Source organism: Trichosurus vulpecula, chromosome 8, assembly GCF_011100635.1.
Source record: "Trichosurus vulpecula isolate mTriVul1 chromosome 8, mTriVul1.pri, whole genome shotgun sequence".
Classification (NCBI taxonomy): domain Eukaryota; kingdom Metazoa; phylum Chordata; class Mammalia; order Diprotodontia; family Phalangeridae; genus Trichosurus; species Trichosurus vulpecula.
The window spans coordinates 41,326,590-41,345,459 of NC_050580.1; positions in this window are offsets into that span (position 1 = coordinate 41,326,590).

Sequence of the window (18,870 nt, forward strand, 5' to 3'; positions counted from 1 at the left end):
AGGCCCCTTCTAACTTTAAATCAACGATCCTTTGATAATTTGCTCTACCATTTCTTCTCTTTATATCATTTGTCAAAGTTCACTGACAGGGACTCAGCAATCAAATCTGCAAGTTATTTTGGTCCCCTGGAATGTAATTTGTCCAGGTTTTGTAAATTGAACTCATTGAGGGCAACTAGGTGCCCAGCTAAAGCCTTATATATCATGACTGAATAAACCTAGGAGGTGGCCTCTGATTCAATGATTGGAAAGAAATGGTTTCCATCTATTATAATGTAAACTCAAGATGAAAATGAAGTGGTTTACAATCTGTCTTTGCATTCATTAAAATTTACAGGGCATCTGTCTTCATGATGCCTAAATGTGCTCCCTAACCCCATGGCACACCATGCTCAGTGCATTCTCTTGTATGGAGGAGATATTTCTATTTAGTGCACTCAGGACAAGCAAAAGCATGACAGTTCCTTCATGCTTCATAAGGGAAGATATTTATCATGAGACTTCTTCCTTTGCTACCTTCTGAAAGTCATTCTTATGAATACATTGACTGACTCTCACATACTTTTTGTACTTTGTGATTATTCTGAATGAGTACTCCTTTTTCTATTATTTCTGTTGGGTTTTGTTATTATTGCACAGAAAAGCTGTCACATTTTTGTGGTTTTATTTTGTATCCTGCTATTTTACTGAAACCTTTGTCTCAATTGATTTCTTTGAAGATTCTCCAGGATTTTCTAAGTCAACTATCAGGCAATTGGCCCTTAAATGAATTGAAAGAAAAATAAAAACAACAGGGTAGAGAGAGGGAAATTTTATTTTTTTGTAGGAATTCTCTGTTTAGTCTAAACTCTGAGACTTTGTCATGAGAAAGACTGAATGGTACATACCTGATCAGAACAAGACACCCAACTCCCTTCAGCGGACACTTGACAAAATTAATAAGTTACATTTTCCTCTATGTGCTTGTGGGCAAGGATGTATAATTTCTCCAGTTTTCCTTCAGCTTCGCAAAAACCCAAAGATCACTGACAATAGGTTTAGGACCATCTCTCTGGACCTTGATGAAATTTCTTTGTTCATGGCTTTTTTTTTCCTCCAGAGGCCCATATTCTTCCCCTGGTTGCTTTGGGGGTGAACAGGCTTGTGAGACAATCAGAAGCTTGTTTTATTTTTCTGTGTGTATGTGTTTGTGTGTGTGTGTGTGTGTGTGTGTGTTTTCTGCTCCCAAAATCAAGCTAATGCTCACCCTGTCACAAGGTAGGACAAAGCTCCCTATTCTCTGGGTGTTGTTAGAGGAACTAGAAGCTGGCAGGCCATTATTATGTACAAGAAAATATTGAAAATGGCAGGCGGGAATCTATGCATGTCAGATCCATAAGTCTCTAGGAATTGTACAGCAATTAGAAATGGGATAAAGTGAGCTTCACCCACAAGTGGACACCTTGGAGCTGTATGGCTAAACTAACAGTACACATCATCCTTTCTGTTGAACAGGAAATGCATTTGCCAATGAACTATAGAAAAAGTGATTTTTGAGGCTATTTAACCATTTGCTCCTCAAATACCGGATCTGTGAGTTTGAGTTTTGTTTTGTGGTGGAAGAAGAGATTTTTAAAGGAAATGTCAATGAGGTGAAATCAGGGGATCATTGGGTTTCCACAGATGTGGGTCATTGTCCTTTTAAGGACTGTATTCCTACCAACTTTGAAGCACTTACATATACTACATTTGTATTTCCTCTCTTCTGTTCTTTATGCCTGACATTCACAAGGCGATTTGTTAACAGAATGGAAATTAAGTTTTAGGGACATGTGGAGGACAACAGAAAGATCATCCAAAGGCCCCTTGGAAGGGAGAAGGTTTTGTCAGTACGTGTCACCCTTTTTCAACTACCCATGTTCTTAACTTCCTAAGGTGAGAGGCTATTCCATCACCAGAGGGCAATTGATCATCAGTACATTTAAGATTGAACCTTATGAAACAAAAGATAGTTTCTTCTCTGAGGAAGGGGGACATTGAGGCTCTCTTCTAGAATCCAGATGGAGTCCCATCTGCTGCCTGATCAGGTAAGCACCCTTGTGAGAGCAATCCTTTGGCCAGCCATCAACATCCCAGCCCCCAGACTCCCTTTTCGCACATGTGTTCTCATTCATATCCTCCCACTGCAGAGGAATCCTTGGCCAAGAAGTTTGACTGTGTCTATCCAGTGCCAAAAATTGGTTGAATCTATTTGCCTTAGTCTTGAACAATTTAGTGAGATGGGGTAGGAACTTAACCAGTCCCAGTTAAAGGACTTCATTGTGATATGTAAAGAGATCAGAGCAAATTGTGTTAACTGACTCACCTTCCCACTCTTCAAACAGTTAGGATAGCATCTAGGGATCGGTAACAGATAGCAGAGGACTTTAATGAATTTCTTCTAGATACTTGAAAGGAAACTCATTCCTGTAGACTTCTGAAAAAGGGATACCTGTAAAAAAAAAGATAAGCCACAGGGTTAGTTTCATTGACTGGACTAATGAATTATATCAAGCTATCATAGAATTTAGAGCTGAAAGGGACCTCAGAGGCCATCTAGTCCAACCCCCATTTTAAAGATAAGGAAGATGAGATCCCCAAAAGGTTAAATGTCTTGCCCAAGATCTCCCAGACTGAACAGCAGAGCCAGGAATTGATTCTAGGCTTTCTGAATCTAAATAAAGTACTTTTTCCTCTGTACTAAACTGTGTCCCATATAATCTATATGCCCCGTATAACCTAACACTGAAAGCTAAATGCAGCAGATATTTTTGAATGAAATACCAATTAATATTAAAGAGGCTTTCTGAGAGCCCATGCAATTAAATGAAGGCACCAGGAAATCTAAATCCTGAGAAATATAAACAAAGCATCCCTGTAAACTTCTGGGGTGAAACTGGTGATAAGGATTGTTTAACTTTGAATTGTGTACAGGTATCCCCTACCACTCAACTCTCCTTCAATGCATAATCACAATATGAAGGTGACCCTGGGTTCCCAAAGGCTGTGCTTATAGATGGCTAATGCTAGCAGGACATCCTAGATGAAAAAGGTGAACCAACTTATAACACTGGCACTGAAAGGAACCTCATGGACCTTCTCTTCCAAACATCTCATTTTATAAATATAGAAACTTAGACCCATAAAGGTTAAGTGACTTGCCCAAGGTCTCACAGGTAATTTGAGTCTTTCCATGACGGGGCTAATGATGGATTGTATATCTGCTCTCCAAAGCCGAGACAAGTGAGATGTGGTGAAGCTAACCACTAAAAGGCTAGCCACCAAGAGATTGTTATTCCTGTCATCATCACCATCACCATCATCATCATCATTTTCATCATTATTATTAGCCTTCAGCAATTCATAAACATTCTGACTGATGCTTGTAGATGTAAATCTGGAAGGGCATATGACTTGCCCAGTGTCACATAATTACATCCAATTGAACCAAAATGTTCCTGATTTAAAGTCTGATTTATATCCATTATGCAATTAATGCTACCTCCTAAACATGGACTAGATTTGGCTGAAACATACCAGTGGGATAAACAATGATTACAACAAAAACCAGGTACAAATCATGTATCAGAAACTGGGCTAGGCAGGGCCAAAGACCAGCAACATTGGTTTAGAACCACAAGGGAGTTCAGAGATCCAACAACACTTGTACTGAAAATCCTTCTTTACTGATGGTAAAATCAACTTGAGCACGATCTAAAGCTAAATGAAGGCTTCTCCAAATAGAATCTACTCATCCCCCTGTAGGTCTTCTTTCCTCTGGGTCTTTCACCATTACATGGGTATCAGTGCTGCCCTCAGGCTGTCCATATATCCACTTATCATTGTCTTCTTCCTTCTTTTATTTACTGTCTGCTCTCCCACCTCCTCATCTCCCCCTGCCACACACACACACACACACACACACACACACACACACACAGACCACACAGTCACAAACACAAATATTTATTTTACAGATGAATAAATTGGAGTACAGAGAAAATAAGTAATTTGTTCAAAATCATACAGGTAATTGAGGCAGCTAGTGGCACAGTGAATAGAGAGCTGTGCCTAGAGTCAGGAGGATCTGAGTTCCAAACCAGTCTCAGATGCTTACCAGATATGTGACCCTGGACAAGTCACTTAACCCTCTTTGCCCCAGTTTCCTCATTTGTAAAATGAGTCAGAGAAGGAAATGCCAGACCACTTCCATATCTTTGCCAAGAAAACCCCAAATGGGGTCACAAAGAGTCAGACACAACTAAAATATAACTGAAGAATAATATGGATACTTAAAGATGGGCAAGATTTGAATCCAGGTCTTCCAACTAAAATTTCATCTCTTTTAGTGCTGCACCATATTATGGACTTTAGTAAGTAAGAGACCGTGAAGAACAGACACACAAGGCTGACTAATGGACCTGGTAGGAACCTAAAACAATGAGCTCCTACTCTAAGCAAAGTAATTGAACGCATGCTAGCTGGAACGGATTGGTAAAGCTTTAGTTGTCAAGCTGTATCTTGGGTAAATACATGATTAGCAGTCTGAATATATTTGTCTATTGTCCTATGGAATGGACTCTATAATGAATCTTCTCTGATAAAGAAAATTCTCATTAAGTTCAGTCTACCTTGAATGATAGAACAAGGGGAGCAGGGAAAAGGGAGTCATAGATGCCATAATTAAGTGATATCACAGAAGTAAGGGGGCAGCACCAATACAGGGGAATTAAGTTTGGTGAGGCCTTGAAATGAAGAGAACGGAGGCAATGTGTAATAGATTCTTTTAGTGGAATAGATCTAGATATAACTATGTCTCTGAAGAAGAAGCAATGGATTGGACAAGGTCAAGAAGGTGTCATCACAGGGCCTGGATAGCAGGTCATCAGAGAAAATTTTTATCCACTGGAAAGAGTTTAGACTTTAGAGTCACAGAATCTTAGTTGAAATCCTTGTTATTTCTTTTACAAGCTGTGTGACCTTAGACAAATCATTCAATGTCTCTGAACCAAAGCTTTTCATTTGAAAAATGAAGAGTTTGGAGCAGATGATGACTAAGATATCTACCTAGCTCTAAATCTGTTATCTTGTTTCATGAATCTGGCAATAGATTAATTTCTGCATTTAAATACAAAGGACTGCAGATACAAAACATCTAATTAGAAAGTGGGGCTTATCTGTATTCCTTTTGCCAAGTGGAGATTTCTATCAACCATGGGAGCTGATTTCAATGTGGTAGGTTAATGACCATATTGTTATAAGGTGTTAATATCATATTAACCTGAGAAATGAAAAACTGTGATGAAGAAAAGTGTTCCCATGAGATTCATTATAAAATATGTCCTGATAAAATGAAGACTTAAGTTAGGCTTGTTCCCCCATTAAAAGCAAAACTCAGCATTTTTTTGCTGAGACTTTGAAACTCTTGCTGACCATGAATTTATGGAATAGTACATCACAGTAAATGGGGTTAGTTTTAATGGGAATTAGCTATTTGGCTCCATTTTCCTTCCAAATATTACAATATTTCAAATGGCCTATCACGAATTTATGGAAATAATGCCACCAAAAGGATGTCTTGTTTTTCTTTCTCTTCTACCTTTTTTTTTTAAATCAGTGGGGATGGTATCATGAACACAGATTCTAGGTGGTACAATGGTTAGAGCATTGGACATGTAGTCAGAAAGGCTTGAGTTCAAATCTGGACTTAAATACTATGCGATCATGGAAAAGTCATTTAACCCTTTCTCTTCCTCAGCTCTTTATCTGTAAAGTGGAGATAACAGCACCTATCCTCCCCCAGAGTTGTTGTGAACATAAAAGGAGATGATATTTGTAATACACTTTACAAATACTTTGCAAGCCCTCTATAGATGAGTTCACATGGTAGTCAGAAGAAGCAATACAAGGACACACTCAAAGTCTTTCTTAAGAGCTATAGAACTGATTGTGTGACACAAGAGACACTGGCACAGGATGGCTCAGCATGGCATGCCCACATCAGGGAAGGTCCTGTGCTCTATGAGCAAAGCAGAATTGAAACAGCTCAAAGGAAATGCATAATGTGCAAATTTTGAGAATCCAACCCAAATGTTCACATGGACTATTTGTGCCTGACCTGCAGTAAAGCACTCCAAGTTTGTTTTGGTCAGATGAGCCACAGTCAGACACATTGAAACTTGCCTATAGCATAGTGGTGTCATTTTGGTCCTCGTCGAGAATGGAAACAACCAACCATGATAGTTACCGTGATACGTCAGCAGATGCAAGTTTTCACCCATGTGAAGACTCCTCCCAACACAAAACTCATCTTTCTTGACCCATGTGATCCTTGCCCATGTCCTAATCAGAATCCTCCATATAGAATCTATTTGAAATGCCATAGGTCTTCCCTCCTTTAGGGACACAGGCTGTATATTTCTCATCCCTTGCTTTTGCTACATGGTCACCTCACTCCCTTTTCCTATAATATCACTCCCTTTTTATCTTTTACATCAATTCTTATCTAAAACCTGAAAATCCTCTCACATGTGCATCCCCAGAAAAGCAGCCCCAGATTGGACACATTCTATGGTCAAGTACCTACTAAAAGCCATGGCTTACAAGCTTCCATTTGTGTATTTGCTTTTATGACCTAGTAAAGAAATATTTGATTGAAAACAAAAGATATTTGATCAAATAAAAATGCAAGAAAAACCCATGCATGTAAACATGTGGTATGTTTTTTCCACAGATTACCATATTATTAACATATATGGAGGATATATATATGAAAAGAATGTCTGACTAGGCAACACATAGAGAAATCATATGCATGAAGAAAACATGGGGCCCCGAAACATGTATGAAACTGTATATATCAGGAATCTATGTGCCAAGAAGACACATATGAAGAAGACAGCAGCAGATATTCCTGGTGTGGGTAGATATGTGGCAAGTGTAGCTCATACCTCTGATACTACAAGGCTGCCAAACCCCCCGGTGATGTTGTTACCAGACTCTCAATCATTGTCTCTGGGGTTTCATGGCTCTGCTTTCCACTAAGTGTGACATCTATATAGATCGAGTCTTTCTGCTTAGAATCTCTTGCCAGCTTCAAAATCATGCAAATTATTTCTGTTACCACCTTCTGCACTTCAGCTTTTCAAACCCATCTGCTAGGATCTAAGTTACTCTTTTTTAAGGTTAAATGACTAAAAATCGTTTTGTTGATAAGGTCAGGGAGACAAATCTTCAGTTCATGGCCAAGATTAAGTCTATTCTTTTGATCATTAGTGTCTAGGCTAATTCAAAGTCTGTGGGCCAAGATAACTGTCTGATATCAGATTAGAAAATTCTTTGTAACTCATTTAACTCCTGATAGAAACACCATAAATCTAGAATCCACTTAAGTGACTGTGCCCCCAAAATAAAAATATAAATAAAGAGCAAAAATCTATAGGAACTACATGGAACCTGGGGCTAATATGCACCAAAATCCTGCTTGATTGGCTTGTAAACAAAGTTGGTGAAGAAGAAATAGGCAATGAAAAGGGTAAAGTCATTGTCCTCTAACTTCTTGGTCCACATCTCTGCTTTCGTTATGGATCTCTGCCTGCAAAAACAAATAACACAGCTACAATGAAGCTGGCTTTGGCACTATATTATGGCCAGTGTAAAATGTTGTTTTCTCAGTGCACTTGTATATAAGTCATTGTAGGTAATTATAGCTGCAGCCTGCTTTTGCCCACCATCTATCACTTGCAAGCTTTGTGTGTCACTACTAAATATGATTCTTTGAGATTATAGAGTTCCATGATTGTCAGACACGTGCCATTCCTGGAAGAATACTTCAATAGTTTTAATATATCTTTGATAGCATTGATGTAGATTCCTTCCATTTATGATGACAAAGCACCCTGGTCTTCTTACCTGTACAATTCTTTTCCATGTCCTTTCATAGATCTTCTCCTCAGAGCGTCTTACAAGTATTTGTCTATTGTCTGGGTACCAATGGAGAACTCAAACCATTGATCAGTCAGCCCTCTCTCTTGCCTCCTGACTGACGCATTTCTCTTTCAGATTGTTTTTCCTGGTGTCCCCACTGATGGTCATCCCTGGAACCATACTGCCCAACACCATGAGTGCCCAGCATTGATTTCCTGATTTTTCTTTAGATTACCCATAGGTTTGATTGTTCATAGGATGTAAGATTTTAATTTAATGCCATAGGCCAAACAATGAGTCATGCTTTTTCCATGATTCTCTTGCTATTTCTCATAAGTGAAGTATATAAAACAGAGAGATGTGCTTGATAAAGGTGCTCAACAATGAAATGACATCTAGGTAGCTGGCACAGTGGATACAGTTCCAGGCCTGGAGTCATGAAAACCTGAGTTAAAATCCATTCTCAGATACTATAACAGCAAGTACCCTGGCACACCCAGGATTGCTGCACAGCACAGGTTCTTTGATGTGCTTTTCTTAAAGGAAAGGCAGTTTTAAGGGGGTCAACAATCTTATTTTAATCAAAGATAAGTAGAAAATACAAACAGAGAAATTAGCACAGAGATTCAACAGACAGGGCTCCGATTGTCTGAACAAAGTCATACAACCACCTACACACACCACTGGATCGGGGGGGCATCAACATCTGAGTAGTAGGGGGCTCTTAACAAATGGCTACTCAGAGTCCATTCCAGGGAATCAAAAGGTCCTTCTCATGAGCAAACTCCCAAACTCTCACCTCAGAATATATCTATATCTAACTATCTATAACTGTTGGTCTATCTATCTATCTATTTATCTATCTATCTACCTATTTATCTCTATCTACCATAGATAGATATAGATATAGATATAGACTTTTGGCTAATAGGCTTAGAGCCAGAAGGCATCACAATCCTCGTTACTCAGTGCCTAATTAGCTTAGTACCAAAAGGTGTGAAAGCCTTCCTACAAGCAAGCCTCCCAGTAAGCAAGCCTCCACTTAAGCAAGCTCTTCCCAAAATGGGCCCTATGTGACTCAGGATGTATCACAGCTATGATTGCACATATGTGGTCACCTAAGCCTAGTAAGGGACAGGGAAGATCTCCTTATTCCTTTAATATTACAGATACTTACTTCAATGCAAGTCAATTAACCTCTGTTTGCCTCAATTTCTTCATCTATTGTTCAATCATTTTCAACTTTTTGCTATTCCCACTTGGGATTTTCTTGGCAAAGATACTGAAGTGGTTTGCCATGTCCTTCTCAGGCTCATTTTACAGATGAGGACACTGATGCAAACAGGGTTAAATGACTTGCCCAGGGTCACATAGCTAGTAAGTATCTGAGGCCAGATTTGAATTCATGAAAATGAATATTCCTGACTCTGGGCTCAGTACTCTTTCCACTGCACCACCTAGCTGCCCCTAGTAAACTGAGGATAATGATAGCCCTCACCTCCAAGATTGTTATGAGGATCAAAAGAAATGTGACTTGTGACACTTCCCAGTTGTGTTACCCTGGGCAAGTCACAACCTCTGTTTATCTCAGCTTTTTCATCAATGAAATGGGGATAATAATAGCACCTACCTCCTGGGGTTATTGTAAGGATCAAATGAGATAATTTTAAAGCCTTTAGCCCAGTACAGAGAATGGAGTAAGTACCACGTAAGATATCACTATCAAATAAAGTTGCCCTGTGCAAAATCTAAATGAAAAAAAAAGATTCCTTATAGGTGGTGTGGTCCAAGCTTGTTTATGAATGACCTTGTGCTGCTTACATCAAGCGCCAGAGCCGATACCACAGAGACTCCACAATGATATCTACAACCAATCAAAAGATTAGCCTACTAAGGTGCAAACCGATACAATTTAGAGGGAAGGGGAGAAGGGAAGAGAGAAACTTAAAACCTTTCTTCCCATTGGAATAGACTGAAAAGTTCAGAATCAGAGCTGTGTAGTGAATATACACATATATATATATATATATATATATATATATATATATGTATAAATATATACACACACATATGTATATATATACACATATATGTATATATATACACACATACATATACATACATATATGCTTATATAATACATATATACATATACATATATATGTGTATATGTATATGTATATGTGTGTGTATATATATATGTATGTATGTATGTATGTATATGTATATGTATATATATATGAAGCTTCAATTTCCTTTCTTTCTACAATAACTAACAATTCTCTGGTGGTGAAAAAAGACAAAGGCAAGATATTTGCCACCTTACCCTACCTCAATGACATCTAAACAGTGTCTCAAACTTGCAGTGTCCAAAACTAAAATCATCTTCCTCCATACATCTTCCCAATTGCTTATGGTTTTAATATCAGCCTCCTACTTCCCTATTCTCAAATTCTGAATCACTTTTGTTCCCTCATGCTTCCTTATATCCCATATCACTTACTAAGTCATGTCCTTTCAACCTTCAACTCATATGAAGTCAGCATGCATTTTTTAAGTGCCTACTATGTGCCAGAGCCATCCACACTGGTGTGTCTATACAATGTTGTATCTGAGAGTGCTAACTGACCTGGGGAAAGGGGAGCATTGATACTCTGAAGTTCCTGGTTGGAAATCTGTAGAGGGGAAAAAGCCCTTATCTATGTAAATTATTGTTATCGTTGAATCCTTTCAGTCTTGTCCATTTGGGGTTTTCTTGGGAATGATACAAGAGTGGTTTGCCATTTCCTTTTCCAGATCATTTTATAGATGAGGAGTTGAGGAAAGCATAGTTAAGTGACTTGTCCAGGTTACACAGCTACTAAGTGTCTGAGGCCAGATTCAAACTCATGAGCATGAGTCTTCCAGACAATTCCAAGCCAAGTAATCTATCCACTACACCATTTAGCTGTCCCTATATAAACTTGTATGGGAATAGAAATCTGACCTTTTAAAGGCAAGACTGACTTTTTTCTGCTCTTCTGGAGGAACTTCAAAAGGCCTATTTCAGCTGTTTACCCTTGACAAGAAGGAACAATATCATGCTTTGGTCTATTTAGATACCCTGCACACTGTGAGTTTATTAAGGTTTGAAGACCCTAGAATTTCAAAATTGAAGCTATAAAGCTTTTGTGGATTGATGTGGTATTGTCCTCTAATTGGACCATGAATAACAACTACATTATAAAACTTGACAGGCATTTGTGGACAATTAGAGTTCATTTTGGGGCGGGTGGGGGAGCAGGATGTATAATAGTTGAGGAACCAGACTAACCACCGAGTGACTTTCACTCTCCATGAATGTTATAATCATCCTAAACTGCTTTTCAATACTGCTTATGAAATATCATATTGAAATTTTAATTCCTTCTTGCGAAGACAAAGGATTGTAAGAAATATTACCATATATAGAAAATGATCTCTCTCCTTGAGTAGCAAAGACACAATAAAACTCAAAATACCATTAAAGATGAAAGGGCCTTGAGAGATCACCTAGCCTATTTGCTATCCTCATTTTACAGATGAAGAGACTGAGGTTCAAAGAAATGAATTGATTGGTGGAAGGAAATATAGCTTCTAAGTAGCAGCATAGTGATTTCTTCTCAAAGAGCCTTCTGGATCACTCAGTGATGAATGGAGTGCTTCTTTTATTCAGTTCAACCACATATCAGGGCCCCAGTTTTCTTGTCTGTAAAAAAAAACAAAGTGGTGGGGGCAGAGGCAGGCTGAACTAAATCCTCTAAGTCCCTGACAACTCTGACTGTGATCTACTGTTCCCAGGTGATGTATCTATAGCTCAGTATGGGCTTATTCATTCATATATGGCATATATGGCAGATTAGAGGAAACTTAATTGAACTCCATCAATATTCCCCTCCAAACAACTTTAAAACAATGCCACAAATCAAATTTTGGACCAACAGAGCCAAACAAAAGGTCAAGGTAAGGCATTTTTTCTGGCCTAAGAAAACTTAGGAGGTCAACAGGAAAAATTTGTGACACTCAGGTGGCCACAGCAGCAGCAACAACTTTCAGAGCTCTCAACACAGAAATGGTAAGGCAGTTGGAGAACTGCTCTGAAAGAAATTACAGGGGACTTTTTGTTGGCACTGGGGACAGACGGTTCTGATTGACAACTGTGTTGCCCATAAGCAATTGTGGGTCAGAGTTCCAGGGAGGAGAGGACTGCTGGTGTTGATCACAAGGGAGCAAGGGCTCTGCTCTTAGTTTCAAGGCAAAGAGAAGCATTAGTGCTTATAGCTATAGGGACCAAGGGCCTTCCCAGGCAAAGACCAGAGCACAGACTAGGAGAGGGTGAACGTACTTATGCCAGGATCTCACCATCTTGGAAGCACTAAAAACTTGTAGCCCATCCCCTGAACTAGCCCTAAAAACAACAGCAAGTAAAGGGCTGAAGCTTGGGACAGTGCCTCCCCAGCCATAGGTGAGCAGAGCTCAACTTTAACATAAAGTTCAAGGTCAAGAAATGGGCTGGGAAAATGAGCAAACAACACAAAAAGAATGACCATAAAATCTATTACAGTGTCAGGGAAGACCAAGAAATAAGCTTAGAAGAAGACAACAGTGTAAAAAGATCTGCAAACAAAGCCTCAAAAAAAAATGTTAATTGGACACATGCCCAACAAAAATTCCTGGAAGCATTAACAAAAGAAAGAAGAGTGACAAAGAAAAAGTTTAGGAAAGGAATGAGAGTGTTGCAAGAAAATTATGAAAAGAGAGTTAACACCTTGGTAAAAAGAGGCACAAAAATACTGAAGAAAATAACTGCATTAAAAAAAAGAACAGAATTGGCCTGATGATAAAATAAAGGCACAACAACTCACTAGGGGAAAAAGTAACTCCTTAAAAAAATAGAGAATAGCCCAAATGGAAAAAGAGGTAAAAAATTCACTGAAGAAAATAATTCTTTAAAAATTAGAATTGAACAAGTAGAAACTAATCAATCCATGAGATATCAAGAAAGACTCAAAGGAGAATTGGGAGAGGGGGGAAATAGAAGGAAAATAATCTTTTTGGAAAAGTAACTTGGAAAATAATCAAGGAATGATAATTTAAGAATTATTGGACTATCAAAGAAAGAACATAGACATCATATTTGAAAACATTATCAAGGAAAACAACTTTGATATCTCAGATCAGAGGAGAAAACAGAGAAGCAAAGAATCTACCAATCACTTCCTGAAAGAGACCCCAAAATGAAAACTCACAGGAATTCAGTCAAATTCCTGATCTCCCAGGACAAAGAGAAGATATTTCAAATGGCCAGGAAAAAAATCAAATATCATGGAACCACAGTTAGGATCACACAAGATTTAGCAGCTTCCCCTTGAAAGGAGCAAAGGACTTGGAATATGATATTATGGAGGGCAAAGGACCTAAGCAAGAATAAACTAACCAACAAAACTGTATATTGTCCTTCAGGGAAGAGGATGGGTATTTATTGAAATAGAGGACTTTCAAGTATTCCTGATGAAAAGACGAGAGATGAATAGAAAATTTGACATACAAATGTAAGACTCAAGAGAAGCATAAAAAGGTAAACATGAAAGAACAATCATAAAAGACTTAATGAAGTTAAACTGTTTATATTCCTATATGGGAAGATAATACATGTAACTCCTAAGAACTTTATCACTATTAGGTCAGTTAAAAGGAGTTTACATAGATAGAAGGCATGTATGTCCATTATGTTGGATTTATTTCAAAAATAAATAAAGGGATTAGAAAGAGAGATGCCCTGGGAGAAAAGAGAAGTGAAATGTAGAATGGGTAATTTTTTGTCACATAAAAGTTACAAAAGAAGCACTTTTGTAGTGCAAGGGAAAATGGTATTGTATTGTGGCAATGTTTGAACCTCACTAATCAGAATTGATTCAAAGAGGGAAGAATCAGAGCTACCCGGGGCCAGAGCCAAGATGGCAGCTGGAAAGCAGGGACTCACCTACACTGTTCCCCAAATTCCTCCAAACATCTGTAAAAATGGCTCTGAACAAATTACAGAGCTGTGGAACCCATGAAATAGCAGAGGGAAGCAGATATCCAGCCCAGAACAGCCTGGATGGTCGCTGGGAAGGGTCTATCACACAGTGCTGGGAGCAGAGCACAGCCCAACATGGGCTGCATGAGGACCAACCAGACTGAGAGTCAGGCAGAGCAGGCCTGAGGACCATGAATCATTGAGCTGTTGCAGTTACCAGACTTCTCAACCCACAAATGCCAAAGACCAGGGAGCAGGTTAGTGGAAAACCTGCTGGATCATAGTGAGAGCAGTCCAGCCCCAGCCCTGGGGGTGGTGGAGGTGGCATGGCAGTGGTGGTGGCAGCAGCAGGAAGCTCCTGAGGCTGCTTCCTGCACTCCAGCATCAGCTGCTTCAGGAGTCCTAGGCTCACGCAGTGGGAGGAATCAAGCAACAGATCAGAGCCAGAGTACAAGGAGCACTTTGCAGGCACAGAGGAAAATTCTCTTGCTTTGCCTGACTTGGATCTGGGTCACAATCATGGTTGACAGTTCTTGGGGGAGGAGAAGCACTGCTATGGCAGAGGTTGTGGGACAATGGAGTAAAAGTAGCTCTGCAAACAGTAGCATAGCCCCTCAAACTTGGGACAAAGTACTCTCCACTCTACAAGCAGTCATACCCTGACAAAAAGCTCAAGGGCCAAGTAGTTGGCTGGGAACATGAACAGGCAGGGAAAATGAACTCAGACTCAAACTCAAACTCTGGATTCCTTAATTTGGTGACAAAGAAGATCAAAACATACAACCAGCAGAAGTCAACAGTGTCAAAGAGCCAACATCAAAAGCCTCCAAGAAAAACATGAATTTGTCTCAGGCCATGGAAGAGATAAAAAAAGAGATTTGGAAAAGCAAGTAAGAGAAGTGGAGGAAAAATTGAGAAGAGAAATGAGAGTGATACAAGAAAACCATGAAAAACAAGTCAACAACTTGCTAAAGGAGACTCCAAGAAATACTGGAGAAAATAACACCCTAAAAAATAGACTAACCCAAATGTCAAAAGAGCTCCAAAAAGCCAATGAGGAGAAGAATGCCTTGAAAGGCAGAATTAGCCAAAAGGAAAGGGAGGTCCAAAAGACCACTGAAGAAAATACCACTGTAAAAATTAGATTGGAGCAAGTAGAAGCTAGCGACTTTATGAGAAATCAAGAAATTATAAAACAGAACCAAAGGAATGAAAAAGTGGAAGACAATATGAAATACCTCGTTGGAAAAACCAGTGACCTATAGAATAGATCCAGGAGAGATAATTTAAAAATTATTGGACTACCTGGAAGCCATGATCAAAAAAAGATCCTAGACACGTACTTTCAATAAATTATCAAAGAGGGAAGAATACAGATATTGAAGGAATGCTTATGAGTTCGGGAATGGCTATACAAGGTTGTGGTATATGATAATTTGGGAGAGCTGTTTTCCTGTGGAAAATGACAAGGTGGGTGGTTTCAGAAAAAAAATAAACATATTAAGACTTTTATGATCTGATGCAAAGTGAAGTAAAAATAATAAGGAGATCACTGTGTAATAGCACTGTTGTAATGATGATCAACTCTGAAAGACTTGGCTACTCTGATCAATACAGTATTCCAAAAGAATTCCAAAGGACTCATGATGAGATGATGCTATCCCCCTCCAAAGACAGAACTGATGAACTCAATGCAAATTGAAGTATAATTTCTTCCCTTTGTTTTTCTTGCTTCTCTGAAATATGGGAGTGTGCTTTGCATGATTCCACATGTATAATTGATATTGTATTGCTTGCCTTCTCAGTGTGTGGGCCAGGGGGTGAGGGAGGGAGAGAATTTGAAACTCAATTTTTTTTAAAGAAAAGAATGCTAAAAGTAAATATACCTACATACATACATACATACATATGTGTGTCTATATGTATGTGTGCAAGTGTGTATGTATATACTTTCATATGTATGTATATATGTATATGTAAATATATACATACATACATAAATACACACACAATGGAAGTAGACAAACTCCTAGGATTGTTCTATTTCCTTCACAAATGTTCCTCTCACTTCCAGCATGCACTGGAGTGTTTTGTTGTATCTCAGTAGCAGCTTGGTTAGAGGGACTGTCAGAATAGAAAACCCGGGGATGAAATAGTTAGAGCTTCCCACAAAATAGAGGATCCATAGCAGGTTTTCATTGGTATAGAAGTCTCTAACTGCAGTAAACCTGAAAATGCTCTCTAAATGTGAATTATAGCTATTATGAGCAGCAATGGTATCAACAACATCTTAGGTGGAATGGAATCCCCATTGAATGTGCCGCAGAAATTCCAGCTCATTCTTTCTAGAAGACACATATCTCTAACCCCGCATATAGCTATTGTTGGTACGGCAATGATGTTAATGATGATAGAAAAGATGAGAGAGAATATTTACAAAGCCTTAAAGTGCTTTAGATAGCTTGTTTCCCTGGACACTCAAAACAGTTTTTACAAATATGGAAAGAGCGTCATAGATATTAAATGACTTCCCCAGAGTCACTCAGCTAGTGGGTGTCTAGGGCAGGATTGGCACCCAGGTCTTCCTGATTCTAGACACCACTGTGGTCTGTCCATTGTGCCACCAGCTACTTTTATGCATTTAAACACCTTATCCTTTAAAGGCTTCAATAGACTACACATTACACAAATTTCTAGGTTTCGATAGACTACACATTCCACAAAAAAGTCCACAATATATAAAGGTTAAGAACCTCTGGGCTAGACCCAATTGGTGAGCTAGAGCAAAAGTTGTTGATATACAAAGATTATGAACCATGTTAAAAAATTATATTTTCTAATACTTAGCCATCTCTCTTTCAACTTTTTTGCCCACTGAATTCTAACACAGTCAGATCAAAGGTCATCTCCAGTAGTAATACTTCTGTGATCTCTCCCTAGTAGATAACGACCTTTATCCCTTTGGACCTCACATGGAATTTTGCCCCTTTATCACATGTTTTCAATATAATTCTGTAGTGTAATCATTTTTATTCCTAAAACAAATTCCTATATACTCTCCATGAAGTCATGGGTTATATCTAATATAAATTTTGCAAACACAGGCCTCTGGAGACAATTTTAGAACCAGAGAATTTCAGAGTTTTGGTTTGTTTTGTTTTCGTTGCTATTTCTCATCTTTTGTTTAGGAAAAGACCAGTGACATCACAGGTGATGTTTTGACTTGTGTGTGGAGTGGATTTAATTGAGGCAGAGTTGCGCAAAGTCATCAGCCTCACTCTTTCTTCCAGAGTCATTGAAGTGCCGCTGCAAGACAAAAGTCCAGAAGGCTGGGATGTAATAAATGACCTTGATGTCTTTGATATCTGACCAAACTCCAAGCATTCCACAACACCTGCTTAAGCAACCTTCGTGGCATTGGAATAAATTGATCTCGCCCACCCATTCTGTCCAGGTTTAGTCCATCTGCTAAGACAGTTTTACTTGGTGTCCATCTGTGCATCCTTGGAGCCACAGGTGAGAAGTAGTTGAAAGGTGGACACAAAAAGTGGATGAGCAGCCTTGAAGACAAAAGAGGTGCTAATTCTTCTGGATAACACATAAACCCTATTTGAGAGATGGAAATGACCTCAGTAGGCATGGAGTTTATGTTTTAAAGCATTTTAACTTATTATTTATTTTAAGCATTCTTTCCTTTTTAAATTTTGAGTTCCAAATTCACTCCCTCCCTCTCACCTTCTGGTCCACCCATTGAGAAGGCAAGCAATATTGTATCAACTATACATGGGAAATCATGCAAAGCATATTTCCGTATTAGTCATATTTTAAAAAAACAAGAAAAATAAAAGGAGAAAAATAGACTTCAATTTGCACTCAGAGCTCATCAGTTCTGTCTCTGGCAGCACATTTTTCATCATGAGTCCTTTGGAATTCTTTTGGAACATTGCATTGATAAAAGAAGCCAGGTCGTTCACAGTTGATCATCATTACAATATTGCTTTTACTGTGCACAATGACCTACCAGTATGTCTTACTTTATTTCGCATTAGTTCTTATAGGTTTTGTCTTTTTTTTCTGAAACACCCACCTCATCATTTCTTATAGCATTATGGTTCTCCATCACAGTAGTATTCCACCTAGCTATGGGAAGCTTGGTGACACAGTGGATAGAGTATCAGGCCTGAGGAACACTTTTCTTTGTGAGTTCAAATCTTGTCTTGGACACATACTACCTATGTGGCTCTGGGCAAATCATTTAACACTATTTGCCCCAGTTTCTTCATCTGTAAAATGAGATGGAGGAAAAATGGTAAACCACTCCAGTATCTTTGCCAAGAAAACTCCAAATGGGGTCACAAAAGTTGGACATGAGGGAAAGGACTGAGTGGCAACACTCTATGACAATCATATGCCACAACTTGTTCAGCCATTCTCCAACTGATAAGCATCCCCTCAATGAACTATTCTTTGCCACCACAAAAATACCTGCTAGAAGTACTTTTGTACATATAGGTCACTTTCCTTTTTCTTCAATTTCTTTGGGATATAGACTTAGTAGTATTATTGCTGGGCCAAAGAGTATGTTCAGTTTTATAGTACTTTAAACATAGTTCCAAATACTTCTCCATAATGATTGGATCAGTTCACTATGCCACCAACAATTCATTAGTGTACCTATTTTCTCCTCATCCCCTCCCGAATTTGTCATTTCTGTTAGGGGTGAGGGAATTCCTCAAAGTTGTTTTATTTGCCTTTCTCTAATCAATAATGATTCAGAACATTTTTCCTGTATGTCTATAGATAACTTTGATGGCTGATAACTGCCTGTTCATATCCTTTGATCATTTGCCAATTGGGGAATGGCTCTTATTTTCATAAATTCGACTCAG